Here is a 19,093-nt window from a genome sequence, read left to right as displayed (position 1 = left end):
TGGTGTTTTGTGTGTTTTTGCTTAGCTGAACAGTGACCTATGGCAACCTGGAGTACCCCTGCCTTTTTTCATGTAATAGGCTAAGTAGGGTGGAACAGGTAGAGGGATAATCAAGCGAGTCGGGAGGAAATATGTAGTGCCTGTGTAAGAGACTTGCTAATAAAATATGATTGGGTTTCGGTATGGAATAGGTTGAGATATTTTCTGGATATGAAAAGGATTTACTTGGTTTGATAGACCTTCTAACTGGTTGGGTTGAGGTATAAAACCCAGAAAACGCAGAACCAGATCATCAGCTCATACTTCTAGCTTTGTTTGTTGGTAATGAGTAACGAAGGTGCCCAAAGATACCCCTTTTTCTAGAAACAAGCTCGGGTCATGTCAACACGGAGCCCAGGAACTGTAAACATGAGAAAGGGTGAAAACATAAGATAGGCCTAGACTGCATATGTGTATTTGGGACTTTTTAAAGGACAACATCCCCAAGCCTCTCCTAATCCTGTGCTATAGATACAATGTAGTCTTGGACCCTTTGGGGTCAAATAATTCTGATAGCTGTGTGGAATCCCTTGTGTAATTGAACCTGGACCTTGTATAATTCACATAAAGGTATGACATCTCTTACCCCTATTGCATTACCCTTAAAGAACAACAGTTCTGCCACCTTTAAAAATCATATGCCCGCCAGACCAAAGCTGATCTAGAAGTTTGCTTCTAGAACCCAATTCTCCTGTGAAAGATACAGAAACCGTTGTCCAGCGGACTTAGGTAGGCCCCTGGGTTTTGTCAAATTTTCTAGGTATCGATGAGCTTCTTGTTCCCAATGGAACATGGGTTTCTCCCATGATGGTTGATTTGTTCTTGGTTGACACATTTGCTCTCAGTGTGGGAGTGGGGGAAGATTGTAGTTTCAAAGATCTTATGGCAAGTGTCCCTGCGCCCAGGAGCAGAGGCATCCTGGGAATGTGGTAATGCTATACTCTATCTTGTAGAATGTGTTGTAATCACATGCTTTGCACACACTGGTGTAGTCTTGGGGAGAAGGCACAGACAAAGGAGGTCAGTAGCCTTTCCTGCTTCGTTCTGTGCCAGTCATCCCTACCACACTCACCATTTTTGCCACATTTACATAGAACTTGGCCTTGTTCACATACACGTGTTATGTAAGAGCCGATAGTCTAGAGTCAAAGTAACGGCATCGGGAGACCCGCCTCCCAGGCACCCAAAAATTGAAATTAAGTGTGAGAACTTTGGTTTTTTTAAATTTTTTAAATTTTTTTTTTTATTTTTGGGACAGAGAGAGACAGAGCATGAACGGGGGAGGGGCAGAGAGAGAGGGAGACACAGAATCGGAAACAGGCTCCAGGCTCCGAGCCATCAGCCCAGAGCCTGACGCGGGGCTCGAACTCACGGACCGCGAGATCGTGACCTGGCTGAAGTCGGACGCTTAACCGACTGCGCCACCCAGGCGCCCCGAGAACTTTGAATCTTAGTGTCCAAGGCATTGAATATTTATTGGTGAAAGCCTTGTATGAAGTAAAAAATCATGACCCACGTTATACCTCACAGCAGCTTTTGTGAGGTATGGCACCTGATAGGGCTACTGGAGGGGGACCTTGAAAGTGACGGACAGGTTGGTAGGCGTTTTAGTCTTCGCAGGCAAAAGCAGCCATGGTGAGTGGCCATGGCCACGTTCCAACAAGACTTTACCCAGAGATTGTGTTAACTATTTCACTGATCTTGTAACAGTGATCTCAATTTTGCAACTGAAACACACACTGAAGGACTAACTTGACAAAATCACAGAAAGGCAGAGATAATGGAGTGGTCTTTCTACTCTCCTAGCCCCTCGAGACTGGTTCTGCCCGGGCCAGGATCTTCTTTCTTTGTGTCTTGTCTAAGGGTCAGCCTTACTCTTCCTTTTCCACCCTTTGTGGTAGTTTCTATTCATGAGTCTTCACCTTTTGCTGGATGTCTTTATGGACCATCTTTCTCCCTGTCTCGGTGGTAGTCTTCTTGTAAAAGAGTTAATTTTGAGGGGTGGGAGTCGGTGTGGGGGAGTGGGTGAGGGCACAGAACCTGCTTGTCCTAAACCAGCTGTTCCTCAGGCAGGTGAGCCAGTGACAGGAAGAAGAAAGCTAACTGGCTATTCATAGGATCAGGACATTGTATGATGCAATGTGGTCATAATGCTACATAAAGCCGCCATTATCCTTATTCCTCATAATAGCAGATGTTGAAACTGGCCCAAAATTGAAGTTCATAAGTTTATGAATTTGAGTGCAGTCCCTTTTGCCTGTTTATAATTCAATCCTAAAGTCTTTTTCCATTCTTTCCTCTCTTTCAAAATCTTATAGTTGTCTGTTACTATGCTGTCTGATGCCGACTTCAATACATTTTCCAATGACAGTAGATTATGTCACTCCCATAATGTATGTCCACCTGATGGCTTAGGAGCTAACTATAGTCCACAGACCTGTTTTGACTATGCAGGCCAACACGGGGTGAGCAAAAAACATTCGAACTAGTTGCCACCACTGAAACCAATGACTTTCATACACAATCTGGATTTTTGACTCCTTGGTGGCTCTTAAAAATTGGTCTAGCAACACTGCATCCCAATTGACTAGATTTTAGAAGTACTGTTTAGATGGGGCATTTCACCGTTGTCTCCACCAATCTCTGCTTGGTTCCCTTGTACTAATATTATTGGCATGAACCCCGAAGACATTGACTTTATAACCTCAATCCTAAACCTTTGGAATCTACCACTACTGACCCTGTAGGTGCCACTTCCCTCTTGCCCACATTTATCAAATAGTCCAGGGGCCAGTTTGCCATTGTAGGCAGGGGGGCTGGGGGTAAGAATCTGGGATTGTGTATAGGTAGCTTGCTCTCCTTTGGCTCTCTATACAGATCCCATGGACTACACATTGTTAGAGCCAATTTATTCCTGGCCTCCAAATCCCTACTTTTGCTTGAAACATAGTTTTAAATCCAGGAGGGAAAAGGAGAAGAGATCCAGCTGTCTGTCTAGATGTGCCTTGGGTTCCATATGGGAATGAGAGACTCGGAATAAAACAGAGTCCTCCCGTCCCTGGCGCTCAGCACGACATTTCGGTGGGTTATAGCACTATGGTCTCTAAAACACAGCCCCCCTTCCAAATAGCTGGAGAGGCCGGGTAATTGTGTTAGGCAGAGGAACCGCCTGAAACTGGACCTAGCCCCACGAGTCTTTTCCGGTGATGTGACTCCCTACCCAGCTGGGACGCTGTCTGCCTTCTGTGCCTTTGGCATTTGACGGTAATAATGGCAGCAATGATGACAATGTTGTGACAGGATAATTCACTGAACTATGAGTTTGTGTATATCCTCTGAGCTTTTCCTCTCCCTTGTTTGAATCGGAAAGCCACGCTTTCATTTTGTGGCCTTGCTTCAGCTGGGGGACGAAACAAAAGCCCTCTGAAGATAGATTCTTTCCTGAGTTTTTGATAGCTACAAAACCTGATCTCCAGAGGGTATTACATTTTGGGAGTGACTTAATTTTACTCATCCTCCAGTAGAGCCTGAGATAAGGACCTAAGAACAGGTTGTGTGTTATGAAGTAGATTCTAGGAAACAGGAATGGGGGAATAGGGTGTGAGCCTGGGAAGGGAGAGAATAGAGTGTTACTGAGCTGATGACTGTCCAGGGCAACTGAAGCTTAGTCCCACTGGAGACCCTCCAAGAAACTACAGGAAAGTTACCTTAGAATTGTCCCTCCCGATGCTAGGAGGCTGGGATATTTATCCATTGATTTTCATCCCCTACTAGTTGAAGCCTTCCTTCGAGAATGTGAACTGCTCCTCTCCGGAGCTGCCTACTGTCTTTGGTGGGTGGGAATCCTTGCTCCCCATTATTCTGTTCTCTGTTCCTTGGGGCCTCAGCCAAAAATGAGACAGAAAACGCATCATTTTAACATTTAACATTGTGTGTATGTGATTGACCTATTTATATTTATCTATCTCTGCATTTTATTTATTTATTTAAAAAAAAGTTTTTAACGTTTATTTTTTGAGAGACAGAGGGAGACAGAACATGAGCAGGGGAGGGGCAGAGAGAGAGAGAGGGAGTCACAGAATCCAAAGCAGGCTCCAGGCTCTGAGCTGTCAGCACAGAGCCCGACGCGGGGCTCGAACCCAAAAACCATGAGATCATGACCTGAGCAGAAATCAAGAGTTGGATGCTTAACCAACTGAGCCACCCAGGTGTCCCCTCCGCATTTTATATACACACATCTATAATTTCTGTATTATATATATTACCTATATGTTATATATAGCTACACTGCGGGATCTGCATAATATTCTATTATTTGTATTTGCATAAACCAATTTTAATACATTGCTAATTATTTGCTTGTATTCAAAAATGGATTCAAAATGTACATATCTCTTCCATCTCGTTAGTCTTTTTTGTATTTTCTTAGGATACAGCTGTAGAAGCAAAGTTACAGGGTCAAAGAGGATGATATCCTTAAGACTCTTAGCACACTTTTTCCCCCAAATCATTTTTCTGAGAGGTTTCATTGACCTTTCCTCCTATCAGCAGTGTGCGAGAGCATTTGGGGTGAACTTTGGCAATGACCAGGAGTGGGTAAGTAGGAAAGTTTGTAAAATCTTATTGCCTAGAGAGCTTTTAGCACAGTGGAGATGCCTACTCATTTCAGATAAGTTAGGGGGTTATTCTACTTAAACAGAAAAGGGATGGATAACTTTTATTCTGGATTCCTCGTCTTCCTTGCTCTGAAAATGCTTTTTTTTTTTTTTTAATTGTATCAGCTGAAAAGAGCACATGCCCATGCATGTGCACGTGTGTAAACACACTCAACACAGAGGAAAGATTCTTAGTAAAGAGTACCAGTCTGGGGATATTTGAGTTTTCAAAAGTTCTGAATTTACCACCATTTGTTCCACCTTATTTTCTGTTTAGCCACGTAATAAATGAATTGCCAGGTATTCTGTGTTCAAATTTCCCTGAGTATGTGGGAAAGGATAAGCCCGATGAATGTTAGGATTCTTGGACTTTCAATATGCATTACCAAATGCTTTGAGGAAAGTCTGACAAGGAAAAGGCTCAGGCTATTGATCATCAAACTTGGGAAGGACCTGATTTTCCTTTGTCCCTTCTCTTTCCCAGGAGTTGACTAGTATTCAAAGAAAGAGATGTAAAAGAAAATGGAGATAAAGAAAAGAGGGAAAACAAAGATGTAGAGAATTTGGATTTCAGTTCAGCCCTTGGATTAGTGCACAGGGGCCACATTTCTGGATCAGAACTCAGGTGAATAACGATCTGCAGCCACATCTATGTGTTTTCCAGCGCCTCTTCTGTCTTCTTGTTTGACCTCCTTGCCTTTCTTATCTTACAGGCCCAGGGCATCATCACATCTGTCACCAATAAAAAATGAGCTTGGTTGTCACCCCAAACAAGGAGAATAGAATCTAAGGATTCTTAAGCCCAGGATTCTCAAGCTCTGACTTCCTCATTTCTTCTGAGGCTTCCCACTAGAGCTTTTAAAGTGCTCAACAAGGAGATGGTTGGTTAGTTTCATGAAAGAACTCAGTAAACAATGATTTCCAACCTTTGTAGGTCCCCACCCCTGTCTGAGACAGGCCATTCCTCCAGAACACCAGGGGGAGCTGTTGTGCTGCCCAGTCCCAGCACCAAGATGGCTCCCATTGGAGTGTGGCTATAGACATATGTGTATTCAAACCATCAGGACCCTGCTAGTCACAGAGAGCCGAATGTTTGAAACTGGGATGGTCCTAGAGTTTCCAGAACTGTGGTGGTCAATGACCATGGAGGGAAATGTAGTTTCTATCATATCTGGAAGCTGCTATCTCCCCAAACTTCTCCCTTTCACCTCAGTCCCCTGCTGTGTTTCACTTCTTGATGAGGTCTACAATAAAGTAAGTGAAAAGTGAAGCCATCCTAAAGTAATACCAGAGAGCATCTTGGAAGGAAAAGATGTAGACAGAAACGTCTCTGTCACCATGTAGCTTACATTCTGTGGCTCCTACTTCCTGGAATGTCTTATTCACTGATAATTTCCAAGGTTTCCTAAACCTGGGGTCAGAACAGGAGATGCTCAATAAATACTTGTTGAATGAAGGGATGCCTCCGGTTTCAGGGCTGGTCCTGCCACTCTCTGACCACTCGGTTCCTCTGGGATTCTGTCTACTCAGCTGGGTACTTGTGGGTAGGAGGAGAAAGTGAGGTTCTACTAACTAATCACTGGGGTCCTCTCTATCTGGGATGTCTTATAGTTTCCATATTCAAGGACCTGGTTAGTTAAGACTTAACTAGTTAGTTAGAGTTTTAAGTAAGGCTCTTCTTTATTGTTGCCCGGATTAAACTAACCCGTATATGAAAGAGAAACCGTTCTCTTCTTGAGCACGCATGAAACACAACAAAAGGTCTCTTTTTCAGTTTTGGCTCTGCCTCTGTTAATTTCAAGTTGCTTCTGGAACTCATGTACATTGCAGATAAAGTGAGTCTAACGTCTGCGGGTGGATGCATTTAATTCGCTCTGCAAGGCAGCCCCCAGTTTGGCGTGGTCACCGCTCCTCCCCGTTTGCTTTCTGTTGCTCGATGCGCCCGCTGCTTCTGCGGGCATCACTTAGCAATGCTTTTCCACACTGGCAGCTCCGTCCAGGAGCAGCTGGTGCTCCAGTTTCCAGTTTTTCCAACACTCGCGGAACCAGGCCCATTGTTTCCCCCTCAAAAATGCCATCATAAGTTGGCCGGCACCCCCTGCTCAGGGCTCTGGGTCCCAGCGCCATGGGGCCCTTCCTCCAGCAAAGCAGCAGCCCCTTAGAGAGGGCTGAAGTTTAGCTCTGGGGGTGTCTCCCTCCAGGCCTGTAAGTTTCCATGATTCTAATAATAGTCCCTTTTGTTCCCTCCTACTGAGTTAGCTGCTTCCAATCATTGCAACCTCTTTGCTACTTTAATATTCCCCTTGGCCTTTTCTGTTCTTGGTACTGAGTTAATTATTCTTTAAATTCATTCCGTGAAAATGAGTCGTGTGGTTTTCTGTCTCCCAAGTCTGGATCCTGACTGATACATGTGTGGACATAGGAAAATCCAGTTTACAACACACAGAGGCTTGAGGGCCAGATGTGTGATCTGGGCAACTGGTGCTCTGGGAGCTCGGGGAGGGGAAACATCAGTCAAGTTGAGGAGGATCAGAAAATTTCTCGGAGAGGTGGACATACAGACGTGGACGGTGTTTTCCAGGTGGAAAACCAGGGACAAGAATGGTCAAGACAAGTCCAGGGGCGCAGACTCTACTTCAAGGAGGCCCAGGAACTTGCTTGAGTCTTTACTTTGCTTCTGTGTGTTGGCATCATATCACAATGTCATCCTCAAGTAACACGTACATGTGGTTCGGGCTCGACGTGCACCACCCAGCAGGTCTGGGCAAAAAGTTGGGGTTGAAACAAAAAGATTTGCTTGCTTAAGAAAGGGACCAGTCTGCCCTGTACTGGCTTTTGATGAACCTGGGATGGCTCTTCCTGGAAAGGACTTGGTTTCTTTTTTAGGTAAATCTGCTGTTGATGACAGGATGTCAGACAGTAGGAGGATTGTGATGTATGACCCAGAGAAGGAGACCCTTGGATTTCCACTGCATGTCACCTTGATTTCCTTAGCTAAACAATGAAGCAATTGGACCCATCCTGTCCCAACTACTCCAGATCTTTCCCAGATCTGCTCAGGGACAGTGCACTTGATCTCCACATGTAACAGATATTCCAGGATGGCCCCAAGTGCAAATAAATACATTGTTGGGGAGTGTGGTCACAGTGGCCTTGTACCACCCCGTCAAAAGGCACAAGTCTTCCTCTCGCAAAGCCTGTGGTTAGTGGGCGAAGCCACCTTGTCTTATCACGTGATGTCTTCACGGCAGGTGTATGCAGCTACCATACGGGTCCAGGCACATGGCCTTCCTTGGTCCTGGTGAGTGATGGGGAAAGACATGGAAAAAGGCAAATAAAGTGTGTATGGTGGTGGTGGTAGCCTGGAGAAATGGGGTTGTTTTGTTGCCCACGAGTGGCCGCTGGGCCCCCGCAGGCTCACTCCCTTGGGAGGAAGCAGGCTGGAGAATGAGCCTTTACTCTGTAATTTCCTTTCTGGCTGGAGAGGGTGGGCCAGGGGGGCTGCAGAACCACCGGCAGAAGTGAGGCTCCCTCCGTTTCTCTGTTCCAGACCCCGCTCGGAGGGACCAAGTTCAGGCCCAGATCTGAATTTGTCCTTGACTGCTTGGCTATGAAGCCTGGAACCATAGCGGGGCAGGGTCAGGTGGAGGAAGAGAAGTTCCAAGGAGGGAACAGAGGAACCTGAGGGGTGTGGCAGGAGAGGAGAAGAGAGAGGAGAAAAGAAAGGCTTGCAAAGGCAGAGGCACAGTGGTGGCGAGATGTGGAGGAAAGGCCGGACACATTCAGGACCCTTTGTTCTCCGCCTGGGGTTGGGGGCGGGCAAAGGAGGCTGGGGTGGGCCCGGCACCCCGGAGGGGTGGGCCCGGCACCCCGGAGGGGGGGGCCTGAGGGGGGAGGAGGAGGCTTGTGGCAGGAGAGGCTGCCAGGGGGAGGCCAGGCTGCCCCTGGGCACCCCCGCCCCTGAATCCCTCCAGGCTAGGGCAAGAGCACGACCTGCCAGCCCGCAGGCCAGCACTGGGCCAGCTCCACTTCCCAGCGAGCACACTTGCAAACCAGCTGTTGGCCTGTTTTTCTCTTCCCCGCTTAGCTCCCCCCTCCCAGCTTCCAGTTCTCAGAACTCACTCCCATTGGATTCCAGGAAGTGGCTGGTGCAACTCTGTAACCAAATCCCTTCCAATCCTTTTGTATACCTTTTATGCCCCTCTGCCCCTCCGTGGTGTCCTTCACGGCTGGGTCTGGGTCGGGTTACAGAGAACTTGGGACCGGCCTGAGGCCCTGGTAAGGTCCTGGGATCACGGAGCCTCAGGGAGCAATCCCCGCCCACCGCCAGCAGGCAGCCCTCCTGGACTGGCCCTGGCCTGCAGACCTGGCCCATCACAGACGATGGGTGGGCCTGCTGTACGTCCAGCCAGCCACCCCTCCCCTGACCCAGGTATCACCAGGCCTTTCTCTGCTTCCTCCCTCCCTCCCTTGGTCCTGGGTCCTGGTAGCCCATTTTCCCCAGCCAGTCCTTTTCTAGAGTTTTCACTGTCCTCAGAGAAATCTGATGTCTAACCACAGGCTGAAGGCTGGTTTCCTTTTCCTGCATCTTTGTTGTCTAGATCCTTCCTCCTCTCTGTGGAGGATACTTTTGACCAACATCTTATAGAGAGGTGGGATGACAGGTCAGGGGTTGGTGAGGTTTTTCTGTAAAGGAAAAGTTAGTAAATATTTTAGGCGTTGCAGGAACACATATATTTTTGTTACATATGCCTTTCCTTTCCTTTTCTTCCCCTGCCCCTCAGCTCTTCAACACTGTTTTTGTTTGTTTGTTTGTTTGTTTGTTTGTTTTTTTAAATTCCAAGTTAAAAGGCCATACAAAAATAGCCACATTTGCCCATCGTTTGTTGACCCCCGGACTAAATGATCTCTCAGACTGTTATTTGTTTAAAATGTCTTAAAAATTAATTCTGGGCCTAGATACACAGAGCTGTGCTGAGCCTTAATTCCACAGAATCATCCTGAGAGTGTGGACCAGGGGTGCCAGAATCCAATGAGTTTGGGAAGCAGATCCCTTCCTACAGGACTGCACAGAGCCTTTGGAAATGGGAACCATGTCTCTTGCACACCAGACTGCAGGAGATTCCAGTATGCCTGTCCCTGGAACTCTGTGTTCAGGGACAGTTGCTGGTGTTCATGAGATATCCTTGGAGAGACATTTTTAGATATGAACTTTCTCCCAGGTCTGCTTTTACTTTGAAGAATCTACTTTTTATCTGGAGTTTGGACCCTATCTGCAGCCCAGCGGAAAGTAGCATGAACCCCAGGAGGATGCACCTGTTCACTGAGCAGCCTCCTCTGGCTTGAAGAAAGGGCAGCAGGGTATTGGGTGGGAAGCGGTTTGGGACCTTGTGCTTAGGAGGTGGGGAGGGGCCCAAGAGCCTTGGATGGGACAGCAGGCTCTGAGAGTGGACTGCAGGATGTTTCCTATTCCCTAGCTGGGGGTCTTGGAGAACTCATTCATTATTGCCCACTGAGCAGTGAGATCTGCTCAGGCCCCGGGTTCACCCATGTGGGCACCTGCGATTAGATTAGTCAGGCAACATCCCCAAGGGCCAACCTGCTGTGAGGGAAAATACATGTTCAAGTCCGGGAGACCTGGGCTCTGTTCTCAGTTCCACTAATTAGCTGTGCAATGTTAGAGAAGTGTCTTTTCCTCTCGGACCTTAGCTTTTTCTCCCCCGCCGTGCTAGGACATGTGCCTTCAGCCAGCTTCATGACTTATTGGTGACCCTCAAATAAAGAAAGCACAGGTGTCTGGTAAGATACGTGCAGAAGAGATTGGAAGGGATTGTCCCCGAGCAACCTTCGTGTGGTGACCCACAGACCCATGGAATTTCAGCCCAGGCGACGGTCTGTGGTCCCCGCGCATCTCTGCCCTGTGAGAACGGAAGCTGAGATTTATAGCCTGCATTCTGTAAGTTCCCTTCCAGATTTCATGCAGGAGGTACCGTGCGAACAGCATTCGAGACAGAGGAGAAAGTTCAGTTTTATGAAGAAGAGTTCGTGGGCCTCTGCCCCGTGGCTGTCATCTGAAAGCAAGAATGGGTATGGGAGGTAGGGCGTCTGCCTGCAGGACTGTCACTGCTCTGGGAAATCTGTGGGGGTGTGAATGGCAGAGATCTTGCCGGCGATCCAGATGGTGGGATTTGGGTAGCCAGGGCTCCCCTCTGTGATTCAGCTCGCGGTAGGGACCAGGGTAGTGGGTGACTTCTGGTGTAGCTTGGGTGACTAGTAAATGGCTGGGACAGACGACTGTGGGCAAGGCCCCATTCTGCCAGGGCACCAAAGCGAGGAGAGGGCCCCGGGTAAAGGGCGGTGAGATGAGATGGCAAAAAGTGGATCAAACACCTTCATCACCAGAAGGAGTATTTTGCTCAAGCCTTAAATCCAGGGAAGAAGGGCACGGAGAGGCGGGGGGGTGGCGGGAAAGCCGAAAACGGGTAAGGTCTTCGGACGGGGACTTGGTGGTTTGGCAGTGAGTGGACCCGCGGTTTGCGGTTTGGGAGCTGAGTGTTGCACACGATGAAGTCCTCGCCTGCTTCGTGCGATGCCCACGCTAACGGAGAGGAGGAAGCTGGCCCCCGGCAAGCAAACGTGCAGGTGGAGCGAGGCCACCTTTTCGCTTTCAGGGCCCTGGGATACTCTGGTGCAGGAAGGAGCTTGCCTAAATGTGGCTTAGTCCAACCTCCTCACATGACAAACGGGGAAGGTGAGACCCAGGGAGGTCGCACAGCTCGTTTATAAGAACACCTCGGTGCTTAGGCCTCCCTGGATGGTGGGGAGAGGGGTGGCTGTCCTTCCCCCTTGTAGGGGCTTTCTCAGGTGTGGGGTCTCCTGTGATCTCTGTCTCCTGAGAGTGGTGAGGGAGGTGGTTGGGGGAGACGGATTTGAGGATGTAGGTCTCGTCAAGAGCCCATAGCAGGGGTCCTCAGAGTGTGGTCCTTGGACCAGCAGCCTCAGAGTCACCTGGAAACTTAGCCATTCAAGTTCCCTCCCCAGACTACTGACCCACGTGGGTTGTATCAGGCCCTCCAGGGGACTCTGACATTCCCCGGAGACGGAGAGCCCCTGGCCGAGCGGGTTCAGGTGGTGCGTGGAGGGAGGGCCAAGATCCTCATCTTGACCGGAGGCCACTTGAGACCCGCAGCAGGCCTTCAGAGGAGGAACGTGAGAGCGCTCTCTCTTCCCTGTCCTCCCCTCAGCTACGGTGTGCCTCGGGTCTCCTTCCCACTGGGCACATCCCCCAGTCACCCCTCTGGGCTCCAGGCCTTATCTGCTGGCCCCAGATAACGAGTGAATTGGCCTAATCAGTCTGACTCGACTGACTGGCTCCAGGGAGGTCTGCGGGTGGTGCCACGGCCAGAAATGGAGCAGCTCACGTGGCTGGCCCCCCTCCCCACATGCCGTGGGCCCCCTCGCCACCCCATCTCCCCTTCAGGAAACACCAGTCCCGGGCTGGGCTCGCCCTCCTTCTGAAACAGCCCCCAGCGACTTTATTCCCCAGAGAGATAAGGGTGGCCTATCTAGGGTTTCTGTGAAAATCGCGGTGGCCGAGCCTCTCTGTCAAGGTCAGGCTGTCTTATGGGTGGCTGCCTGGGGGAGAGAGAGAGGAACTGGGCTGAAATGATCTCAGCCTGCCACAGAGCGAAACAATACGCCTTTGTAGCTCTTGCCAGCGTTGCGAGATAACTGGCATTTTGAATTACCGCTAATTCTCTGCCTTTATTGAGGAAATGGACCATCTTTGAAGCCACCACTCTGCTGATTATTATAATGCATGGTTAAGTAAATTGATAGGGCAGGGTCGCCCCACATTGCAAAGACGCGGAAACGGGGCTCGGAGACATTGGCTGACTCTCCTCGGGCACTGAGTCAGTCCTTGGCTGCAGCAGGGACCCAAAACCCCGTTCCCGTGTTGTGGCGGGAACCCGGGCTGATGCCCACGAAGGCTCCATCTGCGAGGGAGGCCGGCTGATGGACCAGATGTCCTCCCAGATGTTCCTCCCAGGCTCAGCCTGTGTGGCATGATGGCTCCACTAAAGGCAGTTTTAATCCTGGGGAAAATGGTTGTCATTCAGGGCTGGCTCAAAATTTGGCAAAGTCGGCTGTGAGCGAAACCAAGAAGTAGGGCCAAACAGCAAAGAGGGGTTTCCGTGAGATCGCGGGCGAGGTGGGGCTGCGGCTGTCAGATTGCCAGAGGCTGACGGCACTTGTCCGGGCATCCGGGCTTCGCTGCCTCTCCTTCCTGGGTCCGAGGGCTCTCCGTCCGCCCTCTTGCTCCTTAACTGGGTGGTAGATGGACCGAGTGTGTGAGGAGGAACTTCTGGTCAACTGCCCAATTCAGGGCAAAGGCTCTCGAATAGCACTATGACTTTATGATTACATTGCTATTTACTCACTGTTACTCAGGGAGATGAGTTTCAGAGGTGGCTGGATGTCTGGAGGGACCAGAGGGAAACCCTGGAGTCCTGGCTGTGTTGGAAATGTGTTTGTCGTTCCAGCTCTCACATCAGTCCTCGTATGTAGAGCCTCCTCCCTAAGCCAGGCCCCACCAGTGGCTGTGGATCGATTTCCCATGGGGAAGGGGAGGTGAGGGTTGACAGGGCAAAGAAGCAGGAGCTAAGCCAAGAAGAGCAGCTGCTTTCCTGGACCAGCCTTTCTACTCCTCTGATTTTTCTCCACTTGGGTCTCAATAACCCAGACTTAGAAGCAGTATCCCCACAGCGGCTTGAGAACATCAGACTCTTTGGACCTTTACTTTAGGACTCCTACCCACTTTTTAACCCTGCCATCCATAGAGCAAGTTTGGGAAACACTATAGCCTGTAACCCCCATATGGTGGCTCATAGCCCTCAGGACCCTGATCGGGGTCCTGCATGAAAGACCTGCATGAAAGAGACCTTTCCTGCATGAAAGAGATGTCTTCTGTTTTGCATAACTGTGCCTTATGTTTTTTGGGGGAAGCACCTGTTTAGTATCCCTAGGGATTAGGTTCTGTGTCAAGTTCTTTCTCATCTTGAAGTCAAGTTTGTTTACCCATAGCATCCTCCACCCCTGGGGTTCTTCTTTGCTGTGTATTGAGTCTCTCCCTTAATGGAATTGGATCGTCCTAAGAGCAGGGTCTTTAGCTGAGAAAGGTGCTTAGCCCACAGCGGACCATGAATGCTTGTCGGAAGGAAGTGTCAGTGAGTGGTCTGGGTGCTGGGGGAAGGCAGCTGTTCTAATGATGCCCTTACCTGTGCCGTCCCCCCAACCCTGGGACACCCTCCCTGACCTCTGCTCTTCTCATTCTGTGCCTATCGCTTCTCTCTGGTCTCTGACTCACCCCATCTATGGAGTCTTCTTGGCAACCCACCACCTGCCACCATCCGTCCTTGGCCACACTCCCTTAGGACACCTGTTCCTACTTTATCAGACTCGGCTTACTTGGCCTTCCTCTTTGGGTAAACTAAGGAGAGCAGGTTCAATTCAGGGAGCAGGCTGTAGGCTGGACTGTGATGGCTACTGGGCCAGGCCCGGGTAGGTGCTACGGACAGAGGCGATCTGAGGCCCTACTCTCTGGAGCCTGCTGCCCGGTGGGGAGTCGGCTCCTACCGGATCTCGAGAGCCAAGTGTTGAACTTTCAGGGATTTTTCCAAGCTGGTTTTCCAGGACAGCCCTTTACTAAATCATGGTTGAATAGCAGCCATAGGCCTGACACAGAGATAGAGTCTGGCAACCATGGACTAAAGCATTCCAGGAGAATCAACTGACTACGTGGAATTTACAATAAAGAGCATTGTATGTTGTCTTATTTGCAAATTGTCTGCTTTACATCAGCAACATTTATTTCATGTATCCTTTTGTTCTTGAAGAGCCAGTTGTGAACCATGACCCTGACCCCGAGTCAGGGTACCCAGCTCCGTATCTTGCTGGTCAAAACTCTGCGTTGGGACTGTTCTGTGTTCAAATGCTTTGTTATGGGAGCGTAGGTGCTGTGTGGTCACGGGGAAGAGAAATTTGTTTGGCCCCACGGGATCATAAAACTCTTCCCAGAGTTGGCAAGCTGAGACTGTGAGCTAGAAATTAACTTAGAGGATGTGGGAGGCCCAGAGACTTACAATCACAGGCTTTGCTGGTGGAATAATAAAGTCTAGAACCCTGTGCCTTGGCATACATATATCACACTAGCACACTGGCCTCCTTCATGCTCTCCTGGTCCCCAGATCCCCTGCTCTCTTTCCTGGTTCCCATGGGCTGTGAAGATGTCCTTAGCTTCTTTGCAGGCCTTTCCCAGGAGGGGGAGGGGAGAAAGGAAGGGAAGGGGTAAGCAAAATCCATGCGAGCCTCGCTCAGAGAGCATCTTGAGGCAACATCTGCCACAGCTGGGCTCCCCGCCGTCCAGACACCCTTCAATCACGCTCTGACAGACGCATTCAAATAAATCAGCTCCCAGCAGGAAAGGGCTTGGAGAGTTCCAGGCCTGGTGAAACCAGATCTGGTGTGGAGGGACAGACAGAAGTCATGTCTGAGCCAGGAGGGGCATGCCCCAGGCCAGCCCCGGGTGCTGGAGCTCTGAAGGGAGCCTGAGAGGCAGCGCCCCAGTGGGGGTCTTTCAGTACCTTCCCCTGGGACCCCTCTCTTCTTCTCCTCTATCAGCTGGACTTGAGTTGTACCCTCTTTGTGTGACAGCATGCGGCTGTGTGGTTCCCAGACCCGCAGCGCTCCAGGGTCAGCACCACGTCCCCTGAAGGCTGCAGGGCAGGGTGAGTCACAGGGTCGGCATGGAGGGGGTCGACAGGTCTGGGTAAGTCTCCCCTGTTGACTGGACGGAGGAATTTGAAGCCCACTGTTTTCCAGTCACCAGAGGCGGGCAGAAGAGGACCTACTGTCCCAGTGGGTGCTGTGTGTTCCAAGCAGGCACGGAGACAAGAAGGGGCTTATTTTCATGGCGCCAAGAATCACACATATTCCCTTCTCGGGAACGTTCCTTCTGGGCCACTGGATTCCTTTTTCTTCTGGGTCATGAAGTACAAGGGGACTTTGGGCCTCCTTTACGGACGTCTCCCCTTATCTGTGGTCTACGTGCCGGGGTCACAAGGGCAGTGTGTGAGGCTCTTCTTTAACTGTGACTCTAACACGTTCCCTCTTGTGGACCAAAGGGACCTTGAGCCTGGGGTAGCTTGTTCCTTCGTGCAAGTTTTGTTTCTCAGATTCAGAGGAAAGCCTAAGCCTTATTTCCCCTTAGTCTGGGGTCTGCCACTGGTGTCAGTGGGGGTGACAGCAGGGGAGGTGTGGGTCATTCAGACTCATGGGGCATCTAAGACGGGCCGCTGAGCCTTGGATGGGAAGGCCGGGCCCAGGGTCCAGGAGCCCCGGAGCCCAGAGACATGGCTAGCACAGCACTGGAGAGCCAGGTGGGGAGTGCACATTCCGGGGCAGAGCCAGCTAGCTCTCTGTCTGCCCTCTCACGGATGTATGGAATCCGGTCACCGCTTTGAAGCCAGGAGCTACATGGAACAGACCTGTCTCGTTACTCACGCCCCAGCCAGCCTGCTGGGAGGTGCTCACCGCCAGAGAGAGGCCAGAAGCCAGCAGGTGAATGGTGCCCCCAACGGAGGCTTACCTCACCAGGCTGGCATCAGGGCTGACTCAGAGGACAGGGTCTCGTATCACTGCTGCCTCCCGTGCTCCCCTTGGCAGTTACCTCTCCAAGGAGACACCGGGCCAAGCTGTGCCGCGCTTACATAACGAGGCCTGATTACGCCTGGCATGCGCGCACTGGCAAAGGCCAAAAATACATGCTATTGACCGATAAGGATTTGAGATGCAGTTTGCGGGGGTCGGTGGGAAATGGGCAGTCTGATGGCGGCAGGTATTATTAATGCCAGTGAGGGGCAAGAACTATGCAAAAGCCAGCTGAGGCCTTTTCTTCCCTGACCTGGTGCGCCCCTCATGACAGCTTCCTCCCATCTCTTCCCGTACGTAACAATAAGTCCACCACCTGCTGGGCGTATATTCCTATATGGTTCCCACACAATGTCCCACAGAGGGATGTGCTGCGAAGCATAATCTGAGAGGGGGAGAGGTGGCTGGGTGGGGATTGTCATTGCCATTTTCTACAGTAGGAAGCCAAGGCACAGCGGTTTAATGATGGGCCCAGCCTGTAAGAGGCACATCTGGTTCTAGAACAGGGTACTCTGATCCCAAATCTGGAGCCTCCTCTGTTACAGCTTTCCTCCATCCGCTCCTCTGACTTGTGTCCCATCCTTCATAAAGCATCCGCTGCTTGGGTTAATGGCCGGTAGACCGGATAAACTGACCTCCGACACGCCTTATTAGACTTATGAATAATACACATGGTCAAAAGGAGACACTTTTGAGTGGGTTACGTGGTGGCTTTTAACGTTCAGTTGCCAGATTTAGCTAACAAAAATATGGATGCTTGATTCAATTTGGATTTCAGACAAACATTGAAGGCGGTGTTTTTTGTTTGTTTGTTTTTTTAGTTTAAATATGTCCCAAATATTACATAAGACATATCTTTTACTAAAAATTCAAAGCTCAAATTGAACTGGGTGCTCTGTATTTTATCTGGAAACCCCTTTTTTGCCGGTCCCTAGGCAATGGGAACACAATTTTCTTAAATACTAAGACCAGCACCATATTAGAATGTTATAACTTGTTAGTTAAGGAAGATACCTGAGAGAGAGTTTGAGAGCTGACCCTCTGGGTGTGTTTGACATGAATTCAGTGGAGCTCACTTGGGGATATAGGTGGAGACGGGTTGAACTGAAAACCTCAGGGTCTGCCAAGGTTATGCAGCCACCATATTTCCAGCCATTGGCTCATACTGTCCCCCAGCTCTTGGACCCTCTGTCCTGTTTTTGTTGCATTTTGTTTTGTGTTCCATTTTCTTTTTGCCTTAATGTTTTCATTTGTTCAATTTCCACTGAGCTATCTTCAGGTCCACTGATTCTTTCCTCAGCTGTGTCTAGACTGTGTCAAGTCTGTGAAGGAATCCACCACTGGCTTTCAGCACCAACAACTGGCTTTCCAGAAAAGGACTGAGGCTGTAGCTGTGAGGGACTGGCCATAGGACAGAGCTTCTAGTAATGGAGGACGCAAAGCCCTAGGAAGAGAAGACTGGGGGCATCTGGTCTCCAAACACAGCTTCTGTGGAGTTCTGGGGGAGGAGGAGGCAAGGGTCCAGGTAGGTCAAGTCCTTTCTATCCTAAGCATCTCATCTACTGTGGCTTAGGAGTGAAAGGAGGGTTTTCCTGCTCTTTTTCCTAAGATACCAAGGCAAATCCTACATGGAAACCAGGCAAAGCCTGGAGCCCAATGAGAGGTAACTGGGAAATGAAAAACATTAGAAAGAGAAACGGTGAGCAGATGTCCACCCTTAGGGAAGGGTCAGATACTAGGAAGCACTAGGTCTGCTGGCCTGAGGCCCTAAGCACTTGACTCCGTTGTGATTTCAGGGCTGGTTCAGGGAGACTTGCAACTCGAGAAGATGCTAGTTGCGTCCTGGAGATAATTGTTCCCATCCCAAAGGCCACAAGCACTTTGACTGGAACCATAGCAGTTGTATTTTACTCCCATTAATGAGAGCCCGCATTTATTGAGGTGAGGCCCCACGGTAATCATTCTGGGGACTATAATGTTAAATAGGACTCACTCCTGGATTTATGGAGCTTTTAGTCAAGAAACACCCAGAATGCTTCCCTAGGTTTGCATGAATAGTTTTTGGGTTTTGTTTTTGTCATTCAAGTTTCAACTTAAATGTTAACCATGATGACAGGTCTTTCTTAAAGGTCTAACCTAACATACCCACTCCAGCATTCACATGGTCTTATTGGCATCATTGAGACCCAGTGCTTTCTTGTTTATTTGTTGGCTTGTTTGCTCATTGCCCATCTTTCTCTTCTAGAATGTATGCTCCGGCAAGGAACTCGTAGCAGATTTCCTCCACCGTGCCTGGCTATATTTCCCTTGTCTGGTAAAAGGTATTTAATACAATACATTCATTTGTTTAATGAATAAAGAAAAGTTCTTTGGTCCTAGTTTGGTTGCTTCACAATGAGCTAACCTCTGACCTAAAGAGGACTCCAGTACTCCTTATTATTATTTTTTAAATTTTTAATGCTTGTTTATTTTTTAGAGAGAGTGAGAGAGACAGTGTGAGTGGGGGAGGGGCAGAAAGAGAGGGAGACACAGAATCCAAAGCAGGCTCCAGGCTGTGAGCTGTCAGCACAGAGCCCGACGCGGGGCTTGAACTCACCAACCGTGAGATGACGCTCTGAGCCGAAGTCGGATGCTTCAGCGACTGAGCCACCCAGGCGCCCCTGTAGGACCCCTTTAACATGCTGCTGGGT

The 19,093-nt window shown here is 49.6% G+C and overlaps 1 long non-coding RNA gene across 2 annotated transcripts; it reads left to right on the top strand.

Annotated features, from left to right (window-relative positions):
• Positions 1 to 3,408: 3,408 nt before the first annotated feature.
• Positions 3,409 to 6,112, top strand: LOC131492801 (uncharacterized). 2 transcript variants are annotated; one of them, XR_009252296.1, is made up of 5 exons: positions 3,409 to 3,518; positions 3,814 to 3,871; positions 4,588 to 4,635; positions 5,179 to 5,319; positions 5,408 to 6,112. It is a non-coding gene; the product is annotated as an uncharacterized LOC131492801 (long non-coding RNA). The 2 variants fall into 2 exon arrangements; XR_009252301.1 differs by lacking the exon at positions 3,814 to 3,871 and having other exon boundaries at positions 3,409 to 3,589.
• The last annotated feature ends 12,981 nt before the right edge of the window (positions 6,113 to 19,093 follow it).

The sequence above is a fragment of the Neofelis nebulosa genome, chromosome 2, assembly GCF_028018385.1.
Source record: "Neofelis nebulosa isolate mNeoNeb1 chromosome 2, mNeoNeb1.pri, whole genome shotgun sequence".
In the NCBI taxonomy this organism is placed as follows: domain Eukaryota; kingdom Metazoa; phylum Chordata; class Mammalia; order Carnivora; family Felidae; genus Neofelis; species Neofelis nebulosa.
Note: the sequence above shows the minus strand (reverse complement) of the source record. Positions and strands in the feature narration are given on the sequence as shown.